The sequence below is a fragment of the Amblyomma maculatum genome, chromosome 1 (genome assembly GCF_055883805.1).
Source record: "Amblyomma maculatum isolate TAMU_Amacu chromosome 1, ASM5588380v1, whole genome shotgun sequence".
Lineage (NCBI taxonomy): Eukaryota > Metazoa > Arthropoda > Arachnida > Ixodida > Ixodidae > Amblyomma > Amblyomma maculatum.
In genome coordinates this window covers 252,086,707-252,103,465 of record NC_139344.1, presented here as the reverse complement: position 1 = coordinate 252,103,465, position 16,759 = coordinate 252,086,707, and the positions used below count along the sequence as shown (strand labels likewise).

At 44.2% G+C, this 16,759-nt stretch overlaps 1 protein-coding gene and 1 non-coding gene across 3 annotated transcripts in view; both read left to right on the top strand.

The window, feature by feature from the left end:
* Positions 1-16,759, top strand: part of LOC146206224 (aurora kinase-like) — an 880,154-nt gene that overhangs the window by 289,974 nt on the left and 573,421 nt on the right. The gene's annotated exons all lie outside the window — the stretch shown is intronic.
* TRNAH-GUG (transfer RNA histidin (anticodon GUG)) lies at positions 7,304-7,375 on the top strand. Its single transcript has one exon. It is a non-coding gene; the product is annotated as a tRNA-His (tRNA).

Genomic DNA, 16,759 nt, shown 5'->3' with positions numbered 1-16,759 from the left:
GGCACGCGTATGCGCTAGTCACGTGATTTTATTTGCATTTCGCGGGCTTTCCTTAGAGCTGAAAAAAAAAAAAAAATAAAGATAGACTTGAGACTTTTCTTATCGAAAATAATGGAGTGAGAGGTTCTGTATGTGCTCTCCAACTTTGCAAATCACATTTGTAGTCTAAAGTTGACATTTAGTAAATTATAAAAATATCCGATCTAACTAATTAATTGCAAAAAATTGCAATCGGCTAGCGCGTCCGGCTGTTAACCGAAAGGTTGGAGGTTCGAGCCCTCCCGGGGGCGTCAATTTTTTTTTTATTTCTTTATTTACTTATATTTATTTCTTTCATCTTCATTTTACCTTTCAAACATCTGCATAGTCGATCTGCCGTATACTTGTCTATCAACTTTCAGACGCGATGCCGAATGCTCTCTGAGCCGTGAGATAAATATGTTGCGCACACACGCGTATTCTACATTCAGCGGTATAACGCAGTGGCGGTACCAACACTTTGAGTCTTCTTGAAGGAATGAACGTGTGGGCCAACTTCGCTACACGACGTTGAGACGTTGCTCTGTGGTTTGAGAAATTTGATTTGCGTGCTCCTCTTTATGGCGGATGTCTTCTTTTTCCAGTGGTTCAATCAAGCCGCGCAGTCTGGCGTCTGTTTCCCCTTTCTTGCGCAGCTCGAGGTGAGGGAGGCATGTCTGCTTTGCTTCAGCTGCGCTTCGAGCAAACGCGCCACGTACGTCGGTGGAGTACATGTGTACATGCATACACGCCATGTCCACATGTGTTTCTTGCTTAATCGGTCTCAAACCTGACCACGTGGCCCAGGGAAAGAAGTTGGTGGACTGGCTTGGGTGTGTCAGCTGGTGCACAGAGCCCGGGGGCCCTGCAGCTACGTAACCCCTCAAACTAGATACCCGAAACTTGCGCCAATGCCCTCCGTGGAGATCGCGGCCAGAGGTTGGCGTGCGTGTGCAGCATTTTCGTTTGTTTTGCATGAGCGCGATGCATGTTTCTCTCCCTTTCCTTCCCAGTCCTCTACGCAGACGCATTAAAAGAAAAGAACGAAACGACCATGGTCAAATATAACGGCGCGCTCCTTTTCTTTTTCTTTTATTTAATATGTCGAACTTTGTAGGATCCTCGTTTGCCGCCGTCCCAACCGGCGTCCTGAGTAAACTGGTCGCATATATGTGCGAAGACTATACCCTGGATTCTTTCCCGTCAACACAATTGACGACGCTATCTCATTTTTATTCACCATGGCAGCACAGATGCCGCTCGAATTACCCAAACCGCCAGCCCAAAAGGTTTCTAACTTTTTCTTTTTTTCACGGAACGACTCGTCATCCGTGTAATCCTTCACTCAAGGCCCACAAAGCAGTTGTCGACAGAAATGTCCCGCTTTTCAATTGGTCTAAATGGTCGTGATGTCACTGTGCGTGATTTTCAAACTGGGCCAATTGTACTTTGGCTAGTTACCATGAAATCAATTAAAGAGATTGCATAGTGATGCTACAAGTGGGGACAGTTTAGATGTTTAACAAATAAGCCTAATTAACACAGGTAAATAATTATTAATTAGTTTCCTATATGTGGACGTAGTCAAGCGAGGGTGTACTTACAATTGAACTAAGTGATAGTCAATTACACTAATCAGCTAATTATCATAGTAGTGCTAATTATGCAATCACCTAAAGTTTGCGCTTGCTGAACAGGAACTAAGGTTTGCTGGTAAGTATACCTTGCACTGGTAATTGACTGAAGCACAATACACTAATTAGTTCATTAGTATGCCTGTGCTAATTAAGCAATTCGTTATAGGCAATTAGTGAAAGTTTACGCTTACAGAACTGGGACTTTGGGTTGCCTGTAAATACGTGCGCTTATACAGCCAAATAAGTTACTAGTCAATCACAGTCTCGCAGTACATGCCTAACAGTGCGCCAGGAAAGGCTCCGAAGCCTTTAGTGAGCCAAAGTGCTACCTGAATTTATTCTTGGATCGATATCCTCTCATATCGCCCACGCCTCTACTCTTTTAAACGCGTTCCTAGTCTTTACTGACTTGTCAAATTCTTTGCCTACATTCTGGTACAATCGAATTGTGCACTTTCAGAGATGGAGTGCATAACTCAGTTATCGGTCTGTAAAACCGAAATCTCAGCTTATCCTGAGCATAGCATAAAGGAGGCTATGTCCTGAGTGATGGTAGTTAGAAATGCTCTGAGCGCTCCTCGCGGTCTTGATAACGTGCGGACGAGGAGGAGAGAGGACGCTTCGTGAGAGGACGCTTCTACTCAAGCCGCCCTAGGGTGCCTACGCAAACACGTGAGAGAACCTCACAGGACACGAAAGTTCTCTCTCGTGTTTGCGTCTTTTTTTTTTTTTTTGGCTGGTTTACACTTTCAATATTAATTACCAACAGGCCCACCATTCAGCCTTTCTTCAGTGCATTTTTAGAGTGTTCTGAATGATCTCCGAAAATTTGAAATTTACGCCATTGGCGTTATTTTTGTTTCTCGCCTTCCATTGAAAAAATGCAGCCACCACCAACAGGTGTTGGAATGCAAGAGCGCAAGCTGTCATGTTCAAATGATTGAAGCATATATGTTTAATAAATATGACACCGTGCATGTTTTGTCACATTCTTTATTCATTTTTTGCATCATGTTTAAACAAACTCATACATCTTCTTCGAACGTAACATTCTTCATCAATAAAGATTCGATTACAACATTTTTTTTTTGCTCAAACATCACTCATCACTTTCTTCGACGATATCAACATATCTTCATCAACAATTCACACCTTTTGACAATTGCAAACACTGTGTGGTGGTCGGTGAAATAGTTTACCGATTGTGCAAAATTTTGTCTACTTTAATATTCGAAAACATAAAGTTTAAAGTAGTTCTTCACTGGGTCGTAGGCACACGGAGGTCGGATTCTCCGAAGAAGTCTACCCGCGCCATCAACGATGGCTCAGTGGTTAATACGCTCGACTAAACTGAAGTACCCGGGTGCGATCACGACCGCGGCGGCCGCGTTTCGATGGAGGCGAAAAGTAAAGGCGTCCGCTAGCTGTGCGATGTCCACAGCACACGCACACACGCACACGCACACGCGCACACACGCACACACACACACACACACACACACACACACACACACACACACACACACACACACACACACACACACACACACACACACACACACACACACACACACACACACACACACACACACACACACACACACACACACACACACACACACACACACACACACACACACACACACACACACACACACACACACACACACACACACACACACACACACACACACACACACACACACACACACACACACACACACACACACACACACACACACACACACACACACACACACACACACACACACACACACACACACACACACACACACAGAAAGATCCCCAGGTTGTTGAAATTCTGCAGCTTCCCCCCCCCCCCCTTCAATGCGCTAACTCTTTCTCTTATTTGACTCCCAGCTCCCTCCCTTCCCTTACGGCGTGGTTCAGGTACCCGCCGAGAAATGTGACAGATACACACATGCGCCTTTCCTTTCCTCTAAACCAATTTAACAATTTACCGCCATGGGCCTCCGGAAGTAACACCTTTAGTTACGGTTTCAATGACCAGAGGAGGTGGTTGGTATGGCTCCCTCACACATTTTAAAACTCGACGAGACTATTAACATCGGTCTGAACCTGGAGTGTCCAGCGAATATAGACTACAATTTTGAACCAAATGATTCCCCAAGTGGTCCAACATTGACCTTTCTGGAGTCACCGACAGAAATCGCCAAACATGAGAATGGCGGCGAAACGCAGTGGCGTCTGTATCCTGTGCGATGTCAGCGCACGTTAAAGATCCCCAGGTGGTCGAAATTACTCCGTAGCCCTCCACTACGGCTCCCCTTTCTCTCTTTCCACTTTCACTCCCACCTTCCTCCCTTCCCTTACGGCGCGGTTCAGGTGTCCACAGAGCAAGTGCGACAGATACTGCGCCTTTCCCTTCCTGTGAACTAATTAATAATAATAAGAAGAAAAATGTTCAGGTGGCGAGTCAGATTAATAAAACGAAGCGCACGCGCGTGGAGGCTAGGGCATAGCCGAGCTAAGCCAATTTTTTTTGAAGCGAAAGTTTCACTACGCCAGGTTGTTCGAGCCGTCGGGTATGCACAATTTTCACTTTCAAGTGACCTTGACAGATACTGCGCCTTTCTTTTCTTACAAACCAATTTACGATGGAAACAAAACCTTCACTACGCTATGTATGGCAGGTCTTCGTGTGACGCTGAATTTGCCCTTCAAATGGCCTTGACCTAATTGAGTGTGGGTGTTCACGATTTTGTGGTGTTCTCTCTCGTTGTGGTGAATTAATTGTCTGGACGAAGATGCGATGTGAACGGAACCTTATAATGCATAATTAATGCGGACACGTATGAGGCTGCCCTAATTATTATTGATAAGCATATATAAAGGGTGTAAAAGCTAACTTTAGCCAAGGGTTAAAAAATGAAACATTTAAGGTAGGCCAGAGAAACCGTTTGTGTACAGCTGCCAGCTATCTGGCGCACCACAGGTTTTTTTTATTTTGCAGTTAATTAATTAGTAATTAAGATGATTTTTTCTAATTTTTAACTATTGCCTTTAGATAGTAAATGGATTTGCAAAATTGGAGAGCACCTTAAAGCTTAAGTTTGCTCCGCGACGCCAGCGCTCGGTTTCCAGCGGAGCGGAGAGGAACTACAAAACCTACGCCACGGCCGGTCTCGAGGGAGAGCGCGTTTCCCTCGCGCGCTCTCTCCCTCGAGACCGGCCGTGCCTACGCGTATCCGCGCCCGCGCTGCGCGCGGCTGTCTGCGGAGTCTGCGCAGCCCGCTCGCTCGGGAGCGCGTGCTACAGGCAGCCGCACGTGCAAGCGGAGCGGGAGAAGGAGAGTGAGGACGAGGGGGTATAGTCGTGCGTCTGTGCGCGCAAAGCCGGCGCTGTTTGCCAGTGGTGTTTCTTATTTTTGCTTTTTTCTGTGCCCCCGGCTGACATAGAGGCTGGCTGGAGGCACGCTTTTTATCGGTGCTTTCGAAAGTGAGAAATTATGATTAATTGATCGCCGCGGACATTGTTTTCAAAGAGCGCTTGTTGGCAGGCTCAAAAAAAAAAAAAAAAAAAAAAAAACGAACGCGAATTCGGTACTCGAAGGCAGAGGCAAGCGACAGGTATTTTGAAGGACTTGAGGCGGCACCTCTTGATGTCTCTTCCATGTTGTTCAGAGAATGAAGGGTCCACCCTTTTCGTTGAGAATTGATATGCGTGTACACAGCGACGAGTGCTCCGGGCGCTGGTTGGGGAGCTTCCTTTCCATTTGTGACTGCCCACTTGAAAGGGGCCTCTTCAACTCTTTGGGGACAGACGTTTTAGGCGATGCTGCCGGCGACGTGGTGCCTGCTTTCGACGCGTTTAGGACGCGTTCCCTACAAAGGCACAAAGCATGCCGCCTTACCCTTTGGTTCCTGCTGACAGCGGTCAGGGGGAGTTCGCTGCCGTGGCGCTGCCATCCGAAATCAATGACTTATCTACCTTTAACGATGAGAGGTTTCTTAACGACCTGGATCACTGACGAGAAGCCGAGGCATGCCATTCTTTCGGCAGTTTCCTCTCTCCGTGAGACGAAGAGCGAGGAAATGCCCGACGACTTTTCATGCAGGCGGGGACATCTCTCCAAGTAAACCTTTGTCTTCTTAATTCCACAGCTACGCTGTGCAATCCCTAGTTCAGTTATCTTCTCTAGCGAATGCACAGTTTTGAGCTCCCGAAGCAGGATCACGTATGAGGATAGGACGATTAACGTATGTTTTCCCTTTATAAGCGCCGAGTGATGGCATTAATGACATATATCTGTTTCTTGAGGCCGACTTGGTTCTGCGATGGCTGCTGCGGCACCGCCAGTTACAAACAGAGGTGCGAGATACGAGCGGTACGAGATGCCTAAAAAAAAAAACAAAAAAAAAAAAAAAAAACCCGACAACCATCGTTTCAACACGAAAGAGAGAAAAACACTTTCACGAGTTTTGCGAAAAAGCGCGCCGTCACTTTTTCATTCGTTTTTTTTTTTTTTTTTTTTTTTCTTGCCCCCTTTGTTGGAGCGCGACGGCGGCCAGAATGCTGCCGGAGGAGGAGAGAAACAACCGAGCGCGCGCGCGCGCGCGCAAACACGTGCTGGAGAGCAGCGCGGAGCAGACGACAGCCGCACTGCATGGAGGGCGCTGACGCACAGTAAAGCCCCTCCAAAAGTTTATTGAGGGGCTTTAACGCACAGAGCGGCACAGCGCCCCCTGGCCCAGGTTTTCTCCCCTATAAGGAAAGTTTCCAGTACGTGAATCATTTTTCCAAGCTCTAAAGAAAGCCCACAAAGTACAAAATAAAAAAATATCACGTGGCTGACGCATTCGTGCACCACGATTGTACTGCTCTCATCCTAGATTTCAGTGAACGAAATCAGCTGCAGCTTTGGCTCCACTGCCCCGTTGCAGCAAGCGGCAGGCCGATATGTCTGCGGTGGTTTCTTCGTCCGCTTCAAGCAGACGGCGCACGTGACGGTGCAAGTCCTCACCGCTCTGGCTGCAACCACCGCCAACATACCAGCCTACCCCGAGACACCGAGACTGGGCTGTCGAGTCAAGGCCGCAGCTAATTTCGGTCACTCAAACCACGATTGACAGCACCACAATCGTTGCGAATGAGTGAGTGAGAAGGCATTATTTACACCGACGTGGACCTCGGGGCAGGGGCTCAGCCAGGGGGAGGGTCTCCTTGCCGGCTTTCCTGCGCCGATATATTTTGAGCTTTATTTTGAGCTTGGAAAAACGATGCACAGGCGTTCTTTACCGGAAATAAATATAATGGGGGTTTTTCAGAAGGTGCTCTCCAACTTTGCAAATAAGTATATAAGAAAAATATCTTCATTACTAAATTGTTAATTACAAAATAAGAAATTGTCTGTGGTGCGTCAGATATGGAATCTGGCCTATAGCTCGTGCGAAGGCTCGAATGTAGTTTCGAGTAAAGGACGAATCTCACGCACGCTAACGGATCGAGCTACTCGGTCGTCGAGTGGTAAGCGAGTGGGACGTACCACACAAGCATTGGTCTTCCGTGCTATGCAACTTTGCAACAGCCAGTCAATGCCACCTGAAGAACCAGTTTTTATTCTTTGGTGCCGGCTCTTTCCCGCTACATATCGGTCCTCGCGGACAGCCGTGATCGTATAGTGGTTAGTACCTTGCGTTGTGGCCGCAATAACCCAGGTTCGAATCCTGGTCACGGCATAATTTTTTTTTATTTTCTTATGTAGGAGGAGGAACACGTCTATTTGCGATCATTATCTGTAATCACATGTGTAAGGGAGGAATTCCTAGACTCGTTAGATAGCTCGGAGCATCGCTCTCGGAGATGGTCGTATGGCATTTATTTTCCCCTTTTTTTTCCTGAAAAGAGGGCAGTCTTTTACAGGAACCAATATCGTACGCCACTTGTGATAACTACGTGTGCTATGTGGCCGCTGGTCGGGAGAATATTTTTGTAGGCCCGTGTTTCGTGGTTTTTTACCTTGTTTTTTTCTTTGAGAGAGGCTCATAGCTCAGTCAAAAGGCCAGCTGCGCGGGAATGTAGTGTGAGCGCCGATTCCGTACGTTCGCAGTTTTTTTTTGCTTTCGTTCTTTTCTTTCCGGGCTTACGCGCGCGCACACACACACGCACGCACGCACAGTATGTGGTATGCGAAGTACGTGATGTAGGGAGTCGCGAGTCTTCTCCGCAGCGCGTAGGGATCGTGCGTTTGCTTTCCTTATTATTTGTAATGATGATGATGAAAACATTGAAAGCCCATTAGATTAAGCGAAGACTGATCGGGTCCCGTATCAGGGACACCGTTGGTAAAAGCCGCTGCCCGTGCTCTTTCGACGAGGGCTCGTTGTTCCTTGAGGTCCGAGCTGGACAGGGCCGCCTCCCAGCCTTCCCACATTGGCTGATTTATTATGTCAATACTGGTATTTTGTTGACAAGCCCATATTCATGATATGGTATAAGTTTGCCTTCTGGCCACAAAATTTGCACTCAGGCAAAATTCTTGCAAATTTCTTCTTGCCCGAGTTCTCGGGCTCAATGGCGTGAAGTGTTGCTGGATTATTAAATGACAGTTTGCAAACTTCGAAGGTGACCCTCTTTTGATTTACTAAGACCCTTAGCGGGCTTCGGGAATGTTTGCCTTTCAAGGCGCAAATGCTGTAATATCTATGAATATGTTGTTAATGGAGAGGGGGAGCCTAAATCAGAGAGGGATGACGTAGAAAGGCTCGGATCGAAGCGTGTGCGTCCTATTTTCTTCCACCTATGCATAGTGACCAAGCTGGTGCCCATATTAGCTCCTTTTGTGCAGCTGAAGTCCTACTATGACTCAGAATTTTGCAGGCTAGCGGCGTGATTCTGCCACACACATAGTTTCTATAAGCTGCCTCTGTAACTACGTATTTCGATGTGGAGTGCGTTGCGACTAGGGCTATATCGCCACTTCCTCCATATCCGGAAATCGCAAAAGTACTGACCGTACGCGGGGCTACAAATATATTGACCACCGGCGCAGCTATCATGTACACGTGTGCCCATACACATACAGTTTTGTAGTGGCGTAAGAGAAATAAATGTCAAGTCTTAGAGCACCTTCTAAAGGGCGCGTAAACGTTGACGTTTGGAATTAAGCTGGAAAATTATACAAGATGTTGTTTAGCTCATAGAAGAAGTTTCCTTCACTATAGTTGTTTCACATAACAGGCGTAAACTTAAGGTACAAAAGAGGGCGATTGAGTAGTGATCTAAAGCGCTGTGCACTGAAGCAAACAAATTTTTTAGAGCTCCCTCTGCAGCCGATCAGGCTGCCGCAGCCCGTATACACTGCTAGGTATGGACAAAAGGAAACAATAAGCGTGCATACTGTAACAGCGGCCCTAGCTTTTGACTCTCTCCACCAGTTCGACACCAGGGCTTGACAAAATCTCCATTTCTATATGCTCCGCAACCTGGATGAAATTTTTATGTGCCGCAATCTGGATCATTTGGCGATCCCAAGTGATATGGTCAGAACAGGCAGTGGCAGTTTTCTACCAATCTAGCATTATTTTCTATTGCCAATATCTTCAATATTAGTGAAGTGTTTGCCTAACACGCTTTGTCTTGCGGAGAACTGATGGAATACAAATTGTTTGTGCAGGCTTGCTAGATGGTCCCTCTAATGTACAGTAGCATGGTATTGTTAGCATGTTTTTCTGAACAAGTCTTTTTAATGCAGCTAACTCTCATGGCACCATCTGATACAAAGCTGGGGCACACCTGCAGCAAGGCTAAAGTGTAGCCATGCAGATAGCAGAATTTATGCAGGTGTGGAAAACGATAAAGTGTGATTCATGGTTTGAAATTTCTGCCTTCGTTTTTGCTTTGGATGTGTGGCCCGAGACAGTTCCTGCACCAAGATTCCCATAATCCAACAGGCCTTCATAGAACCAATTCCTGCAGACCAATATGCCTATTGGTGGCAATAGCTGAGAGGCTATTGGCTACTATATTACTTTTTACACATTTTTGCTAGGGTATGTGTCTTGGGTCAGGCTATAAGCTTGTTGATGCTTCTGAACCAGCCATTTCATTTTAATGCAGTGTAAAGTAAGAAAGAAGAAAGTGAAGTGGAACTCAAGCGACTTCTGATGCGTGTACAAGAGAGTGAGAAGTTTGGGCTTAAACTGAACATTAAAAAGACAAAGACCATGGCGCCTTGCCCTATCAAGTCCTGGAGCATCAATGGACAAGAAGTGGAAGCTGTGACAGATTTTCTGTTCTTGGGCTCCAAGATTATCTCGGAAGGAGACTGCAGCCATGAAATTAGGAGATGCCTGCTTCTGGGAAAGAGAGCAATGGTTAGCCTTGACCGCCTAGTAAAGAGCAGAGACATTAGTCTGCCAACCAAGATCCGTATAACTCGTGCTATGGTCTTTCCAGTTGTGATGTATGGATGCGAGAGTTGGACTGTGAAAAAGGCTGACCGCCGAAGAATTGACGCGTTTGAATTGTGGTGCTGACGAAGACTCTTGAGAGTTCCTTGGACTGCCAGAATATCAAATCAGTCGATATTGTCAACCATAAACCCTGACTGTTCATTGGAGGGTCAAATTCTAAAGTTAAAGTTCAGCTACCTTGGTCATCTGATGAGAAGAGAGGAGTCGCTGGAGAAAGATTTGATGCTGGGAAAGGTTGAGGGTCGCCGGAGATGGGGTAGGTAGCGAACGCGATGGTTAGATGGCATCCTCGAGGCGCTGCAGATGAAGTTATGTGATGTTAGGAAGATAGTGAGAGAACGGAAAGCGTGGCGTGACATGGTCCATAGGATCACGAAGAGTCGGACACAACTGAACGACTGAACTGAACTGAAAGTACAGCTTTGTTGCTCAGTGCATCTATATCCTTCCACAAGCACATAAATGATTGTGTGCAGAAGGAAAAAGAAATTAGCAAGAAAAGATAATGATGCCCGCTCAAAGGCAAAAAGGCATGAACATGAGTTGTCCTCAATGCCGCTGAATGAAGATGCAGTAGTTGAAGCGGCAGCACCACAATGCGCAACATGTAGACTGCAAGGTTCAAATATAAATAGTGTGTACTAATTCACTGAAGGAATGTGCTTCTATGCAGAAAATGGCTAGACGTTATCCATTTGGACTGACTGCCTCAAAAACACAGTGCACAGAGTTTTGATTTTCACAAGCGAATATGCAGGCGTACAACACAGCATTAATATTGCTACGAAGACGATGAAGCGGGTAGTGGTGCGAGGTGGAGGGCTCCTGTTAAAGCATATCTCATCTTCACGTCATCAGGTCACTATATTTCTGTTATGTCACTGTTTCATGTCACGCCACTATGTAACAATATCAACTCCTTTGCTTTTTCACAAGTTACTGGCCCCACTATATCACATTAATATGCTCTCAAAAGCCTTGTCTTGCATTAATATCTATTGATAGTTGGCTAGCATATTTAACAGTTTTGGCTGCAGTGAAGTAATTTGTAGCCATGGTCAGCTTGCTGCATTAACAGCCATTCCAAAAACTTCGGTAATGAAGGCATCGTGCAATGGTAATTGTAAGGACTACCATATTGGGGTTGCCTTTCTTAAGGTTGAAAGAAACAACAGGATCTCTCAGATTCCGCGTAATTAAGTCGAAATAACGGCAGCCTTTAACATAACAGATTCTGGATGTTGTGTATACAAATGACCGTCATTTCTCACCACCTCACTTGGAGCTTTCGAAGAAGCAAAAAAGCTGCAAGGTAAAAACGTAAGGGGATGATCTGCTTTTCAGTAAAATCAATTGCTCGGATAATGTAGGAGGTTCTACTGATATAGCGGTTGGAATTTTTTGCTTAAGTTAATAAAGACGGAAAGAAGCAAGTGTGCTGAATTCATTCTTAAAACTTTGGTCTTGACCGAAAAACTTCGGTATTCTGGCATGCGATGCAAAGCTAGGTAGCCGTTGAGCATAACTTCCCACAAGTAAAAGCTGAAAAATTAATTAATTATGGGATCAAGTAGCGTGATGCAGGGCTGGTATAATTAGATAAGCAGCATAGTTGTGCGATCTAAGGTACTGCTTCGCTGGCCCCTACACCTCTGCAGACTGGGAAGCACTACTTCCTCACTGCCTGTTAAGTAGGTCTGTCAACAGCAAATAGAACAGCAACACTAAAGTGTGCGTGCACAAAGCAAATACATCATGTTCTGGAAACTGCAACCACCGAGTGGCAATTCCATCGCTGGTGCGAACATGCGGACTATGTGATGCCCCACCCTCTTACCCAAACCAGTGCAATAACTCAAAGATGAGATGCCAGCTGATTTTGATCAGGTACATCAGTCTTAATTTTTTTCCTATTTAGTAGCTGGGACCAATGGTATGTGATTAAGTTTGACCACCTGAGTTTATTTTGATGTGCATCCGCAGTGCACAGGGCAGGAATGCTTCTACATCTCCCTTCTGTTGAAATGAGGTCACCTCGGTCAGGGCTTCACCCCACAATTTTGGGGTCGGTAGCCATTCTAAAAGCCAAGAACACCAGGCCACTGCTGCAAAATTGTATTTTTTTTTTTTTTTAATGGTTACAGTAGTCAAGTGTGAAATAAAAAGAGAAATCACAAACAAGAAGCAGCAACTAGTCAGTGCAGTTGCCACCTTTATTATTATTATTATTTTTTTTTTTTTGCAAACTAAAAATTGTGCCAAAGGCTACAGGAAATGTTACATTGATAATGATGTTACCTACAAGATGCAGTATTAGTTCTAAATGGTAACATCTAAAACTGTGTATTTCAAGAGGAACTTTAATAATTATTTTGCAATATAGTATCTGACTGCTTGCATGGCAACCAAGTGAAAACAATAAGCAGCAACATTTCAAAGTACATGATAATTAAGCTCAGATTGTTTAGTGCTGGTGCCATATTACAGCGCCTTAAAAGCAAGCAAGTTATTGGTGCTGTATTTATAATTAATTTGAAAGTGATAGTTTCACTCTACCCCACTTTGTTCATTTTGCTCAGGCGTCACTGATACCAGGGTTGTGGCGGTCCCCAAAAATATTTCATTGAGCATCAGACCATCCTATCAAAACTTTTGATCAACTGCACCTAAAACTGCAGTTTCTGCACTGGCTTGGCAACTTTTTTTCAGCGCTGATGAACATAGACTTCCCTGGAATGCCTGCCAGCATGATGAGACTTCGAATCATCTGCGCCTGAGTCAACGGAGCGAACCTCACTACAGAAAACGGATGTCGCCACACGGCTTCTACGGCATTTGGCGCACGGCAGCTGCAGCGGCAAACACACAAGTACTATACACAGCTTTCTTTTTGAATCTGCAGGTTGGCAGCATATTCTTGTATTTTTGATATAATCAGTTTTCTTTTGCCGCTGCTGCTGCCTCTGCTGCCATTGTGGCTGACAACCATTTTTGAAGCTGCTGTTGGATTTTATGAAAATGAGTAAGTGCTTTGCATGCCATGAGAACATATCGGATGCTAGCTTATTTTTGACATGCAAAGAGTGCAAGAACTCGTACCACCTCGAAAAGTGCTCTGGTGTTTCTGCTACTACCTTTTGGAACAAAGGCGAAGCCTTTAGGGCGGCCTAGAATTGTTCACTTGTGAAGGAACGAAAGACGTTGCGGCCAAGGGGCCACAGGAGCATAGCATTGCTGATAGACCAAACAAACTGAATGACAAGATTTCTCTACTGCTTCCACTTGTGGCAAAGGTTGACGCTCTCTGCCGACTGATAAGAAAAATCCCCGAGATTGAAAAATCAATCCAGCATCTATCAGACCAATATGACACTGTGCTCTCTCAAGTCAAGAAAAAAAGTTCCAACATTTTTGATCTGAAGAAAAGAGTAGATGACATTGAAAGCACTACTTCGCCCAGCCAAGAACAGATGAAAATGCAGATTAATGGAATGGAGCAATACAGCTGTCGTCAAAACTTCGAGATGCACGGATTAAAACTAGAGCCCCAAGAAAAATTTTCTAGAGAGAATCAAAGACCTGTCCACACAGATCTTCCTGAACCTACCCTTTCTAATATTGACGGACTGCATCCACTTCCTTTCAGGCGCAATAAGATGCCCATTGTAATTGCAACGTTCTCATCATACGTGCTGAAAAGAAAATGGATGGATGCTCGCTCTCGCTTGCAGGACATTAAACAGGCCAGCATTGACCTGTTTAATAACCTAATAGCTATGAACAGACTGCTTTTTTGGCTAGCACCCACAAAAGCAGCCGAAATAAAACTGAGTTCGCATGGCAAAAAGGGAATGTGTACCTGAGAAAGGCACACTTCGCATCTATGACGAAGACGATCTGGAAAGAGTTCCGTAACTTTTTTCCGCATTCCCTGCCAACATGGAGGATTGTTTTGTCTAGATTATGACCAGTGCGCATCAAATGTCATACATTCTGCTGCATGAGTTCGGAAAGCATATTGGAAAGTATGTTTTTAGGTCATTCCAATCATTACACTTGAATGTGTGATCGATTAAAGTAAGGAACCTAACCTCTGCGCAGTCCTACAACAAATAGGGCTGCTAATGAGGGAGTAATTACTTATTGATATCTACCCAAGCGCAGCCGTACAGCTACAAAGGACAGCTACACAGCTTTCTCAGAACTTCGTAGTTAAAGAAAAATTCGCCCTAGTCCAGGGATCGAACCCGGCACCACCGCCTTTCTGGTGCAGTCACTCTACCGACTGAGCTAACCAGGACGCTCAGTAGATTAGATGGTAGAGCAAGAGTGAATTGATCTATAACTCGAAGTGCGAATGTTGTTGATCAAATATTTAGGTGAATCCCCTAAGGTGGAGTAGATTTCTAATAAGGGAGTAATTATTCATTGACATCCACCCACCTCATTCACATCCCTGGACCAGGACGAATTTTTCTTTAACTATGAAGTTCTGAGAAAGCTGCATAGCTTTCCTTTGTAGCCGTATGGCTGGGCTTGGATGGATGTCAATGAGTAATTGCTCCCTTATTAGAAATCTACTCCCCCTTGGAAATTACCCTAAATATTTGACCGAATAGGGCTGCTTTTTGAGGTAATAATGCTTATGGAAACATGGTCAACAGGTGACAGGGACATATTCTGACTTCAAGATTATAACATGTTCTACTTAAGTTGAAAAACTCGTGGTGGTGGAGTATGCATTTTGCTGCAGAATGAATTTACTTGCGAACTACTACCCGATCTCCTTTATTTCTGATGATTGTGAGCTTTTGACTATTCATTTGCAACATGCAATTATTTCAATTTGCTATCAGTCTCCAAATGACTCGATAACTGCTTGAGCCATTTAGAAACACCTTGTAGGTTTGTTGCTGACAATGAACTGAAATTTATTTCAGATGGCGATATGAACATTGATATGCCAGGAAATGATCCTGCAATTTAGGTGTTCGTTTCAAAGTACATGGCTTAGAAAATGTAATTACTTTACAAACTAGAGTGACAGAACAGTCATCATCGCTATTCGACGTTTTCATTACCAACGTAAGTTCAGAAAAACTTAATACAAGCATTTTAACTGCTGCTGTCAGTGATTCTTCCTATTTTCATTTGTTCTAAGGGTCACATTCGCCATAAGTTATGTCCAGCTAGTTTTTCAGTGCAAAAAATCACAGAACAGAATTTATTCATCTTCCTCAAAAAAAGTTTCGCAGACTTCGAAGAATACCATGCTCAAAAGCAAGATGCAAATGATGCGTATCAAGAGTTCATGGCAAAACTGAAACTACTGTATGCATCTAGTTTTCCTTATCAGTGCGTAAAGCACAATAGGAGAAATCGCAAGCCCTAGGTTAGTACTGAGCTTCCAAAAAGAATATATAAAAATATCACCACTGAAAGCCCAGATATATTCTGGGAATTCAAAGCTTACCGAAATCATCTAGATAAATATCTAAATAAAGCAAGTCATGAATACTTCACTAACACTTTTAGCTCAGCAGCGGGTTCTCCTGATGTCCTATGGAAAAGGTTGACGTCGGTGCTGACTCATGCCTCAACCAGTAAAGTTGAAAAAAATCGAACTAAACAGTTGCAAAATATCAGGCAAGAAACTTGCGGACGCTGTTAACTTGCACTTCAGCAGCATTGCAGCAGAAGCAACTGTTGATCCAGACATAACAGATATTCGGTGCAATGAAAGCTCTTTTTCTCAACCCTACAAAATGAGGATGAGGTCCTCAATTTCCATAATTGAAAATTTCAAAAACAGTGATGCTAATGATATCGACCGAATCCAATTAAAGCCATTTAAGTATTTAACTATTTATACGAAGAGTCGGACATGACTGAACTGGACTGAAGTATGTGTCTAAGCTTCCTGTACCCTGAATTGTTCATATTTTTAAGCTTTCTCTTGTCCACGGTTGTTTCCTTCTGAAATGCAGGTTGCACGTGTCACGGTCCCATATAGAAAGGATATAAGAATAATATGGGAAATTATAGGCCAGTCTCCATATTGCCTATCTTTTCAAAAGTATATGAAAACATAATCCTTAACCAATTTATAGAATTTTAAATTAAACATATATTATCTCCAAGGCGCAATTCAGCTTTCACAAGGGGCTAGGTACTGCGTGTGCTTCGTTAACACAAAAGGAATCAATCCTGGAGGCTCTGGAGGGAGGGAAACTGGTTTTGGTGAATATTTGTCGACTTACTACATTCGACTACACAAATCACAAAACTCTCACTAAAAAACTGGAATGTTATGGTTTTCGAGGAAAAGCTGCTGATCTAGTTAAATCGTACTTGCAGCAGCACCTCATGCAAATAGTAAAAATTGAGCACTTGTTTTCCGATCCATTGCCGGTTTCTTGTGCAGTACTGCAAGGAAGCATTCTGTGACCATTTCTGAGTAACAAACATGTAAATTAATGACCTTGTTAACATAGCTCCAATGCAACGTTAATTATTTATCACGCTGACAACACCAGCATATTTTTCACTGAAAACAAGGTGAACGATTTAATTAATAATGCACATGCTACAAAGACTGTTTTGGGGGGCACAACAGAATGGCCTACAAATAAACGAACATAAAACTAA